The sequence below is a fragment of the Halyomorpha halys genome, unplaced genomic scaffold (genome assembly GCF_000696795.3).
Source record: "Halyomorpha halys isolate HHAL.00 unplaced genomic scaffold, Hhal_1.1 Scaffold448.1, whole genome shotgun sequence".
Taxonomy (NCBI): domain Eukaryota; kingdom Metazoa; phylum Arthropoda; class Insecta; order Hemiptera; family Pentatomidae; genus Halyomorpha; species Halyomorpha halys.
Window position 1 is genome coordinate 656,120 of NW_027107821.1, and position 12,893 is coordinate 669,012.

The following is a 12,893-nucleotide window of genomic DNA, read 5'->3' on the forward strand; positions in this document are numbered from 1 at the left end:
TTTGCGGTAATTGGTCATTAGGACAGAGGGAACCTCAAATTCAAATTTCCGTCGAAAATTCGAATTTGAAATTTTGCACGGTCCCAATACTTCTTACAATATCTTCCATAGATATGTAAATGAAAGTAAAAATAAAAAAAAAAACATACAAAAAATAAAGTAAAAGTACATAATAGAAACTAATACCATTAATGGGTAATAAGAGAGTGAACAGGGATTTCAATAAAGATGATGAACAGCATTACCTTAAGGTAGGATCTGAGGATATCAATGCGCTTCTTTGAGAATACTTTATAATATATCAGATAATGCATTTACTTAAGTGAAAACGGAATCTCTATTACATTTTTCAAGTTTATCGCACAAATAATAAAATCTATAAAGAATTTTTCTAGCAGGCAATTTTAAAACATTTTTCATCAGATTTTCCAAATAAATTTCTAGAAGTTCGACAAGGGAAAAAAAATATTCTCTCAAAGGAAAAATAAATAAATGAAGTTTTTATCCGTTCGGAATTTAAATAGTATATTTTTAAATTCAATTTTTAGTTGGTTATTAGGTTTATAAAAATCAAAATTTGAATGCCTTGGTGCTTTATTAGAGAATCTAGGAAGAGAAAAATCAAACTGTCGGCAGAGCACGGCTTCTAAAAACTCTGCAAGGATTCAAAATCAGTCTATTATAATACATAGCCATAAAATAGAGTAATGATCAGAATATTTAGTGAAATTGGACTGTACCTGAATTGCACATAATTTTATTTTTATGCATGGCCCGATCTTACAATTACCATTTGTCAACCATTTACCATTGCCATTTTCATTAAAAGCCAACAAATGAAACTGTAATATTTGGTCAGTAACTTGGTTTTTATTTTTAAGGTTATATATTGTAATATAATAACCGCGAGTCCCTGCCGATTTTAAACTGAAGGATAGATTAGAGATAGAAAAATTGTGAATTTATAAATAATTTTGTAGAGAAGTATTAATTTCCTTCATATACTTTCCGTCACATTAAATCAACTGATTAATGGAGAAAAATCTACTTTGCTTTCAAATAAGAAGCTAAGTGCAATAAAAAAATTACGAAAGGCAGACGAAATTATTTCTAATGCCTGGATGACCTTCCAAGATTCAAATTAATTTTAAAAAATTTGCGTTCGGCCTTTCTGGACCCTTTTATCGTCCAATAACGATCAAGTGAAGAATACATAGCATAACATTAGAATATAATATAACACACATATAGTGCTGTTTTTTTTTTTTCTCCTTTGGTGATTGTTAAATAAGATTCGGAATGTTAATAACCAGTTTACTCCTGCGAGAACTCTCGCTTCAGACAAATTTCTTCCTTTTCTTTACTTCGTTCGGAATGTATTACAAAGTCAATTCAACCAAATTCGTAATGTTGCATACTTAGATAAGCCTATATTTTACAATTTTTATAATTACTAAATGTTGCCCCACTGGAAAATATCACTAAGTTTAAGTTTTACAGTTAAGATTCAGTTATCTGTAAACTTATACTTACCCTGAATTGGACCAGCTGAAACCTCATAGCTAGGTCGTACATGAACAGATATTTTAGGTGGACTACGAACAACATGGAATAAGTATCTCATGGCAACCATGGCGTTATGGAAACTAAACTTAGAATGAAGTTTGACCCGTGTCTAATTCGTGTTGTTGCGGTCAACAAATGGAATTAAGAATTGATTATATAACATATAGTTTTTTATTATATTAAAACAAATGTACTCTTTTTTTTCATACTGTAAAGACAAAACAATACCTTGTGGACACAATCATTGTATGTATAACACCGGCTCGAGTGTCCATTCTAATCAAGCAGTCAGGCCATCTCCGTCATTTCAATCGCATTTCGCCACGGCGGGCGTGGTATAACAAACAATGGCTAATCCTCCATGAGGACAAGAACAACCTACCCACAGTGGGCTTCAATCACCCACAGTTTTATAGTTATTTTTTGTAATAATTATAAGTTTCCTTTGTTCTTTTTTTTTTATATCAAATTATTTAAAATATAACAATAACAAAATTCTAAAGTTTATTTCTTTTCTTTTTATTACCCTTCACGGTTAGGCTAGCAAAGGTTTCCTTTGAAAACCTACCACCATAAAAAGTGTGCTATCTCAAAGCCGGTTCATTTTGGGGGCTTTAAAACACAGTCTTCATGTACGCGAACTCTTTAAAACTCAATTCGTAACGTCTCGATCCGCCAACTTACCTCCGTTAGAGTTTTAAACCTCTCACATTTTTTAATAACTTTTATTAAAGTTCCAGTAAGAATTTAAGAATCGAAATTGATATTCGTCACTTTCTCCATGAACTTATCTTTCTCTTGATACCTCGTCCGTCAAAATCCCTCGCTCCTGAGAGGCAGAAAATGGATCGATACTACTGTATTATATGTATGTACGATTCTCCAGGCTGGACTTCGTTACACTTTTTTAATTTTACATGTTTTCAATTGTCCCGTTCAGAGATACATTCAAATTCACAGTGTATACTTTAAACACATGTAAGTATGAATTCTACCTCTCCATTTCATTAATATTTTCAGAGAAGAATCTCAAGCATACCTACTATAACAATTTTACAGGAAGATAGCAGCCGAACTAAAATCAATCAGAGGGATGATGGGATTTGGCAAGGATGAGTGATGATCATCGACAATGGAAGGATGGGCCGTGGAGGTCCTTGAAGAAACAATTAGCTCCGATTTGATAAATGGAGTCCTTATTTGAATAGTATGCTAATCAAGGAGGAGGTGAGGGACCATCAATGCTTCCCTGATATTGGAATCTTCTTCCTCTTTGGGTTCATTATTAACATCATTCTCAGGGGGGGGGGGGGAAGAGAGGGGAGTCGGGAGGAGAGAGAGGGTTTTCATTCACTGTAGTTTAAAACTGTCATCGGAGAAGGGGTTTAAATTTGAGATGACCGAGAATAGCAAGGACCTCTATCTACTGAGACACACCTTTCACTACCACAACGTCAAAGAAACATTCAGTTCAAAATATTACTTGTTAAAAATAAAACAAAAAAACACTATTAGCGGGCTTGCTTAAGTCCATCAACTTTTGAAGAACTAGCTACATCCAAACTCCTAAAAGATATTCATAAACAAAAATCTTATAGATAAATGTCAATGATTAATACAACCCAATTTTCATACAGAACAGCAATGGTGCACAACAAATACTTTTTCAAGGAACCTCTACATCTCTAAAATGATAAAATTTGTTTTCTTTCATAAATTGCCAGGACCTGTCACTTGCATAAACAAACATGGATGTAATTACATATTTTATAATGTATATTTACGCCCAAATATGTTAGTAAATATCTAACAAACATGTTACGTTGGTTACTAAAAAAAAAAAAATTATAAACCAAAAAAATAATATAAACTTCTAATTTGGCAGACAGGTGTACTCATTATTAAAAAAATGATGATTACATATCAAGTATATAAATAATGAAAATAAATATTTACAACTATTTTATTTATTTATTTATTGTTAGTAAAATTTGTTTCTTGACTCGACACAGACTTTTTTTTTTCAATAAAAAAATTTTAAATAATAAACTAAAAAAGAAAGAAACTTCAAATTTGGCAGTAAGGTGTAGCTTGTTAAAAAAAAAGAAGCATATACGCATATACATAATGGAAATAAATATTCATAGATATGCATTTATTACAAGTAAACATTGTTTCTTGAATCAATACAAACATATTCTACAATACACAAACATAGGTCATTAAAACATTTTAAATTATTAACAAAAAAGGTATAAACTTCAAATTTTGCTGGAAGTTTATTTTGTTTAAAAAAGCATATAAATAATAAATGATTTTATAGACCTATTCAAATATGGTGACAGCAAAACCTTACATTTTTTGGTATTTTGAACTTAACCTCAATTATTTGAAAAACGTATGGATTTACATAAGAAAATAAAACAAATTAAAAAATTCCATTACTCGAATCCTTTTATTAAAAGAAAGGCTTAAAAACTACAGATCTTTAGAATTTGGAAATTGCAACATTCGCCATAGCTGTTCAAGACAAGGGAAACAATTAAAAAAAAAAAAAACGTGTTTTTGCAGCTTTAGAGTCACCTATCTTCGTAGTCTACCTTATGCGATGTGTCAAATGATGATGAGTAAAAAGATTCTAGTTATAAGCTATAACTTGATGATTACTTTTTACTCAAATGTTTAAACTAATAATAATAACTAATAACTATTTTAAAAAATAATTTCCTAATGATACTACCAATAGAGAAACATTGCTTTATAGAATCTATAAAAAGGAAAGAGTTATAAGCGCCCGAAGGTGAGCCGATTAAAAACTTGAAATGTAAAATCGTAAAGCTTGATCTCAAAGTGCAATATAGACGTTTTGCAACGTTAAGTTGATTAAATTTAACGTGTTGGACTAGAAAGAACGGATCACCAATAATGTTATCTCAGCTCAACAGACCGGTTAAAGCCGGAGGTATAGACTGAGGTAAATGGAAGGATTGTGCTAAGTGCGATCATGCAAATTCAGGAGTAGGCGGTTAGAGGGAGTGTGCATACTCTTTACTACCTCAGTCAGTCTCCAATCTCCGGGTTTTGTTAGGCTTCATCATTCCCACCTGCTAATTCTTGAAATTTACAACTGAATCTAAACTAAAAATACAACAATTAAATGAGATAATTTATAATGACAATTTGTGAAGAAAATAACTTTAGTAGCACTCCAATAACATTTCTGCATTGAAAGGTCACGAGGTCATCTTCTTTTCAGGAGCCTCGGAGGAAGCAATAATACATGTGGAAGCAAGATTAGAAAATTGTGGGTTAGTATGATTAGAGAGTTTAGAATGGAAGGACTGATAGTTAGTCCGGGTTAGATCGGCTACATTTGGAACGTTATGGTCTTTAGTCTAATGGCATTAAACATCAGTGGTCATCGATAACATTTATTTCTTATTTAATTTTGCTTTATTTTATTTTATTATTTTTTTGTCTGTTCGATGTTATATTTGTGCCAGTAAATCTTTTGATTTTAAAAAACAAAATACTTTATTGTTTAATCATTGTTTCTAAGAGTTTTTGAAACATCCAGGTTTAATTCTAAGCTATTGAGGTGTGAAGTGAAATATGGGTATTCATGGAAGATATGGCTATTTGTTACAATATTGATATTTCGAAGGCCTTTGTTTTGAGATAAGATAGGAGTGAGTGAGTTTGTATCTAAATAATTTTTAGTTTACTCCTTGGGCTGTCGTTCCACAAGAATTGCTTCCTATCTTTGATTGATTCCTCATTTCTGATGGAGTTAAAATTGCTTTCCACTGTCTCTTGCAGCACGTTTATGGATGATTATTGTGGAAAAGTAAGATGTATTATAAATTTAGATTGTAAGAATTGAATATTAGAGGCATTCGATGGTTTAAAGGAGTCACAAAACCAAACTCGACGTTTTGAAAATATTTTTTTTGTAATTGATAGGGCCGTTTGTCTGATAAGGATTTCTTGTTAGTCGTTTGTTCAGGTTTAGTAAGCGGATCCATTCGACAAGGAACGAACTACGTCGAAGTGTAACTTCTATTGTCGTGTCAGGAAAACAAATAGATCTCTTTATCCAACAAGACAGAGGGATCAAGATCTTTTAAATGTAAGCGACATAGGAAAATTACGAACTAATTAAATACATTTTATAGAGCATATTTTGTAAATAAAATAATTTATAATATAACTAACCGATTAAAAGAATAATTATGACTATTTAAATAGTGAAAATAATAAGAAACATTCTGTATATTTAAGGGGACTAAGTAAAGCCCGACTATAACTCATAGCTAGTGTTATCATCACAGTGGGACTTAAGAGCTCTCTGATGTATACCCGCTGTTATCTGCTACTTAGGGCACGCTCGTCTTCTGATCCATCACTCCCACACACTCAGTCACATGTCCTCCTGTACTTCTGCCTTTTGTTCAGGTTATCTCTCCCCAGGCATCTCTGTCAGTTAGTTGTTAATATTGTCAAAGTTACTTATGAATATGAGAAAACCTATACGTAATCACATCACTAAAAGCTTCATTCCTGGCAATTCCATTGTAATCGCCCAAGAGCGAAAATAAAACTTTGGGATAATCTGATTTCATGAAAGATCCAATATTAAAAAATTCAGTAAATGTAAATAGTTGCTGGCGAAATATGCAGAATGTAATTAATATAGCTTTATTACTCCTCCAAATAGCAACTCACAGGAACGCTTTCCTTCTGAGAAATCCTTTCTACGAATCAAACCCATGCCCTCAGTGATTAATATTCAGAGCAAAATTACCATAATTTGTCCGATGTAACTCAAGTCTCGAATAGATCGCTATGTGACATGGTATAGCTGATATGCCGAGACGAGGGAACCTTCTTTGTTGTTTTTGTAAAACTAAAGAGTTACGTTACATATATATGTACATATTTATCTGTTAAGTAATCAATTATATAGATATATATTTCTTTATATTCGGCTCGTGGAGTTATGGTGGATTTCAAAGTGGCCCACAAGATTTGGGTTGACCACCCCCTACTATAAACCATTACAAACAGTCAATCAATTTAAATTATAAAAGTAATTAATATGTATACATGGTTATTAATACTGAAAATAGTAATATGATGATTTATACTAATCATCTACCTAAAGAACCCATTAAAAATTAAAATTTGTTCAAGTATTGGGGACAATATCTCAGTAAATTACTACTGTCTTGTTTTTTTAAAAAACTTCTCATAATTTGTTGTTCCAGTATTTAATTATTATATTTAGTGTATAGTTATATCAAATAAGTTAGTCAAATTTGGTAGGTAAAGATGAAATAAATTATTAGCTGGAGAACATTTTCCTACATGTTTTGGTGCAGAAAATAATTTGACATAAATGTTCATGTAGGCTACTCCATTTTTCAGTCTTCAAGTGATTTAGAGATAATGATAAACTGGCAAGGGCAAACACAAGTGACATGATCAGTTGATGACCAATCGGAAAGAGCGGGATGGTTGGAGGGATAGAGCGGCCGTACGTTTAGTTCGGATAAGTTCACTCCAAAAAGACAAGGTCGCTTCAATACCTTCACCGACACACCTGGATGCTAAATCATTTTTATTTTCCTTTTCTTTAACTTATGGCTTTGATGGTTAAATAGAGGACAGTATTGAACAACTCAAAGGAAGATATCAGTAATACTTCTTCTTAAATATTATAATAATTTCAGGTCTACTAGTTCATAATCAGGAAGGGAATAAACGATATATATCCCCGATTTCTACTGCGATAGATTGGTGAGTTAACAAAAATTACCTGTTGCATATTGATGGCCTCTTAGAAAAATGTCTTAGTTTTTCAACTGAACAACATACATAGTTAAACAACCAAATCTATTATAAAATATCTTATTTGTGCATTTGCCTGCACCTAATATACACATATATACTAAACGTTATTATTTATTTTGTTCATTGTTATAGTTTTTACAATAATGAACATGTGTCATATACTAGATTTACGAAAATTCATAGTGTCTATTACTGATGCAATATTGGTTGTCATAACTTCGTACGTCTGAAAAAAAGATGGCCTCGGGACCTTCTGATTTAAATTAATGCTTGAAGTACCACCAATGGATAGTTCCTTCCCAAGATTTTCAAGTGTATATGAAACATACAACATATTTACTTATTGTATTTATTATTTGTACAGTTGTAAATCACATTAAATAAATTTTAAAAATATATATATACAATTGTTTTACCAATATCAGTAATAGGAAAAGACAAAAAATACAAATTCTAAGAGGCCATGTAAACAACTAACCAGTTGAATGTGAACCATCTGAGGAACGAGAAAGCAGCGAAATGCCTTGCATTGATCACAGCAAAGCTCATCAACTAACATTCCTCCAGGGGGCTGGAACCTGTAACGTGATGTTGCGTGTATCATGAGTAATTTTATCATTGCATCCCGGGCGTCATCAAGTGATATATTATCAAGGAGCAGTAGAGATTTCAGGTTGCCTAACATTTGTCAGGATCGTATGCCCAGCCACCTATCGATAAACCTCTCAGATGAATGACCATATTCATATGCAATCTGTCTGCCAAAGTGCAATATATATAATTTAAAATATGAATTTCCATTGACAAACAGTATAAATAACAAGTAAAATAAAGAAACAACAAAAATATTTCGAGTTTTCGTTAGTTAATTCGAATTAATACAACAGACTGAAATAACGTATCAGTTACTACTTAAGTGCAACAATAATAAACCACTAATAAATACCAACAATTTATCAATAAAAAGATACATAAAACTGAAATATCTAAAGAGAGATGTGAAAGCTTTTTTTTATTTATTTATAATAAATACGAAAATTATATCGTATGGGTGTAAATTAATATAAAAGGTATGTAAATTTACAAGTGCAGAAGGTTGAATGAGCCAATGAACATCTCAAAAAATTATATACATAATATAGTAGATTTATAATAATTATCAGAAATGAAATTTTAATTATCTTTGTGTAAATAAAATAACCTAAAAATAACAAATAATTTTTTTTCCCCAAAATTATCTGATGTTTTTGAAAAAGTGGCTGTCTGAATTTGTTGAAACTTTTAAATTCCTTAACAAGGATAACATACATGCTGAGATTATTTTAAATAATAATATTTACATACTAATACAAATTAAACACTTTTTTAAATTTAATTTAACTACAGATATTTTAGATATAAGTAAAAAGAAAAGAAAATGTACCTAAAGGCTAAAGTAAATATTATTACCAACAGGTTAAAATTTGATTGATAACACGAAGTTTGAAAAAAAATTTCTTTTGTTAAAATTCAACCTTCCCTTAAATTATCGATCAGAATCTATTTAAATTACAAGTAAATTGTTGATAATCCTTAATGCTCTTACTTTGTCACAAATAAAATTATCTATAAGGACCTCAATGTTCCATATGTTACCGATTAGACAAGAACCAAGTATCAATCATTTCATGATAAATTCCCTATCCACTTAAAAACTTACTTGTTTCTAACCTTGTTCCTATTTAATTTCTGATAATCCTTCTAGAAGATGCCTTCGAGATCTACTCTAGAAAAGTTGTTAGAGTTCTACCAATGTTTAACTTTTCTACAAGACTGTATTATGCTATTGTAACATAACTAACATCACATTTACTAGTTGCACAATTATGTTATATAGTTGAAAATTTCAATAAATAATACAAAGAAATATATATTTTTTTTTAATTGAATGTTGTCTACAAAAGGTTTGAAAATGAGATTTGTTATGATATATTTTTTTTTTAAGTTTAAAAAAATTTCTTGTAAAACCAACTTATTTTAAATTTTTTGAAACAGAAATAAAAATATATTTATACTAAATTCAGATCGGATCTACAGTTACAAGTAAAAAGCCACAAAGAACAACAATACGGATATATTGGATAACAAATAAAGGAAAAAATTTAATTTAAATAATTGAAGTTCCTTGTAGGTTGGTTGAATATAAAATGTGGAGACAAGTCGACAGCTTCTTCTAAAAGACTCATAAACCCAGCGCAATCCCAACCCAGCACCCATGGCTACACCAGCTCTATATTTCTCAGCTCCAGTAATCAAGTATTGTATTAATCATAAACAAATAAATTAGTTATAAGGATAGAGAATATAATAGTATTATTATCGCTAAGAATAAGTTCTACGTCTAAAATATAACATACAACTTACAGAACGTGAATTATATGCAATAACTAAACACAAGATAAAGTGTGAGATACTCGACATACTATTTCACTAAATAGGAATACGCCAAGTCAAATTTGTTGAAGTAGAGACAAAAACCTCTAAAAAGTAGAATTCATATATTTTAAATCACAACTAAACTTAAGTAGACCTCGGACAGGAAAGTGTACCAAAATCAAAGTAACGAAAACAACAGGATTCCGAACGTCAAACTAATAAATGTTAATTAATTGAGGATAAAATTATAAAGTTCGATAAAGCTTTGTATATTAAGTCCTTATCTGCTTAGGAACAGAAGGTTACCTCAGACTTTTCACTAAACTTGAATAATTTTCAGTTTGCACAGCCATCATTTGAACCTCTAACCATGGTAGATACTATGCTATTAAACATTGTTTCTTTACGGAAATTGATACAGTTTTAACTAATGTAATTAGAAATACTAACAATTAGCTTTTTATTTCCCTTACCGCCATCAGAGGTGGATGGAATAGCTTGATAAGATCATGTATCATCATCATTTTCTGTCTATAGTTTTTAAAAGATCTATACATTTCACAATTCCATAAGTTAAAAAAAAGAAAACATTATTTAATCTGTTTTACAAATAACCATGTTCTCGCTTTAGTGCCGGACGTGTACCGTGTATTCATATTACTTTTCTTAGAAACAACTTAAAACTATTTTGTAGAAACTACTGCAGTCTTATGCCAAAAGCCGTTAAACATACCATGTATGTACGGCACAATTAAAAAACTAAATAAATAAAAACATCAATAAAAAAAAATAATGTTCACAAATAAAAAAAAAATTTGGAAACATTTTAGGGAAAATTCAACATAATCACAATATAATTGAAGGGTAATAAAATTATAAATGCATAAAACTATGCCGTCTATATTTCGAAATATCTTTCAGAAACTCAAGTGGAGTTCTAAAAGCCGTCGAGATTGGAGATAGGTTTACTATACATATAATTAACCGATTAAGCTGACGACAGAGACTGACTATCGGAAGGTAGTTTCCCAACCTGATATCATCTCGTTGAGCTTACATCTTTTAACTAAACAAGTTTTCAATCAAGGTTAAGATATTACACACGCTTAATGAAATCTGGTATATTTTACAGGGCTTTATTTTAATTAATTTACCAATTAACTATGCTTATGAAATTTTCCATGGGAACAAAAACAATAATTAATGATAAAATTATACAATTAAGTTTTTTTTTTTTAATAATCTAATAAAATAAACTGTTTTTATAAATTTTAATATTCATTCAGAAGTAGTCAAACAGAACTGTCAAATGACATTCTAGGAGATCGTTTTGTATAGTAATCTGTAGATAGTAATTGTACATATTAAGACGTTCTATCTCCCCATCTTATAAATAAACAAAAGTTTATCTTAGACTACACTGCAGTTGCATTTCTGTATCTGTTGAAAATTTGGATTGGTAAATTTGCACGATAGAAAATACATTCTTAAGAACATATTTCATATAGAGGTTAGTAACAGAATCCATAGTTTGAAGTTGATTTAGATATCCAATCTAAGAGGGTAGATGATCGATATGAAATGAAATTTCTTCCTCACAGCCCCTTGATCATTGATTGACGACTTCACTGGCAGTTCTCTGTTCTTTGTAGTAGCTTTATACACAGTTCTGGTCCATGAGCTAGCAATAGATTAGAAATAGTTGCATCATCTTCCACTTGTATTTTGCTGCATCTTGCAGAATTAATAATTAGGCGGATGATAATAGCTAATATATAAATATTATTATTAATATTAATCCACTTTTTTTTAGAATTTAATACTAGAATAGCGATAGAATTATTTTTTCACCTCATACTAAATTAGTATATTTTTGCGGTATCGACAACTTAACACACACAAATGTATCGGATGTAACAAAAGTAATTTTAAAAAGAAATTTTGCTTTTCAATTTTCAAAATCAAAGTCAAATACAAGAGATTCGAATTCACCACAGCTTCCCCACGCTCTCCTTGTATGGACCAGGCTTTCAACGAATGGGGCCACTGCATTTTCTTCATCTACCAACTCTATCACACTATCAGAACCCCTCCACGTCTCCTACGGCGTAAGCAGTCTAGTTTTCCTTTTATCTCCATCATTGTAATTTAGTATTTTAGCAGCATTCCTCAACATGACTCGTGTTCATCATATAGCCAACGCTCATGAATAAGTTTTGAAGAAGATTATCCTTAAGTTTTATGAGTTAATGACATGAATTTAAGATGACATAAAGGACTATTTACCAAAAAAAAATTTATACTTCTGAATTAAAAGTTCATACAGCTATGATCTTCGAGACAGATGAATATCACATGCCATGCCATTCCGAAACGGCAGATGATTTTCGTACGGTTTCATATTCTTTACGGCCATATCTCGGCCATCTATGAGGAAAAAAAGTATTTTGAAATCACTTTCATCGACACCTTAGGAAAAAAGATAGGTTAATAAGGAAACCAGTTTTATTTTATTGAATAACAACATCTATCGGAATATGCTAGGTGATCATTAAATAAGCCAAAAAAGATTTTAATTGGACCAATATTTTCGAAGAAAGATAAAAAAAAGTTTATTTTTGACTTAACCAAACCAGTTTAAAAAAGTTATGTAATTGACACACCAAATATTTTATTATTTGTTATTTACTGTGTTGATAAATGATTAAATTAAAAATCAAATCTGTACCGCTACAACCCATGGTCAGGGGTTCAGTACTTTGTAAGGGAGTACTGTTACTAGACCAACGGTTGTGCAAGGAGGTGATTTGGTCAGAATCACGCTCGACCGCCAGTTTTTTACCCAATTTAGGAGGCTGGGTGGGCCCCAGGAAGGCTCAAACCCACAAGAGTTGACTCACGGCTACAGTGTAACAGAAAACAAGTTTCTGCTCAGCCGGATTCGAACACCGTTCCTTGGATATAGTAACCACAGGGCTTACCCCGCGCTCCAATAAATGATTAATTCCAATAATAAAGTATTATATGGTAAGTTGCATTTTTTTTTTTTTTTCCAGAAT

At 30.9% G+C, this 12,893-nt stretch overlaps 1 protein-coding gene across 1 annotated transcript in view; it reads right to left on the reverse strand.

Annotated features, from left to right (window-relative positions):
* Window positions 1–12,893, reverse strand: part of Rpn2 (Regulatory particle non-ATPase 2) — a 440,957-nt gene that overhangs the window by 16,786 nt on the left and 411,278 nt on the right. The gene's annotated exons all lie outside the window — the stretch shown is intronic.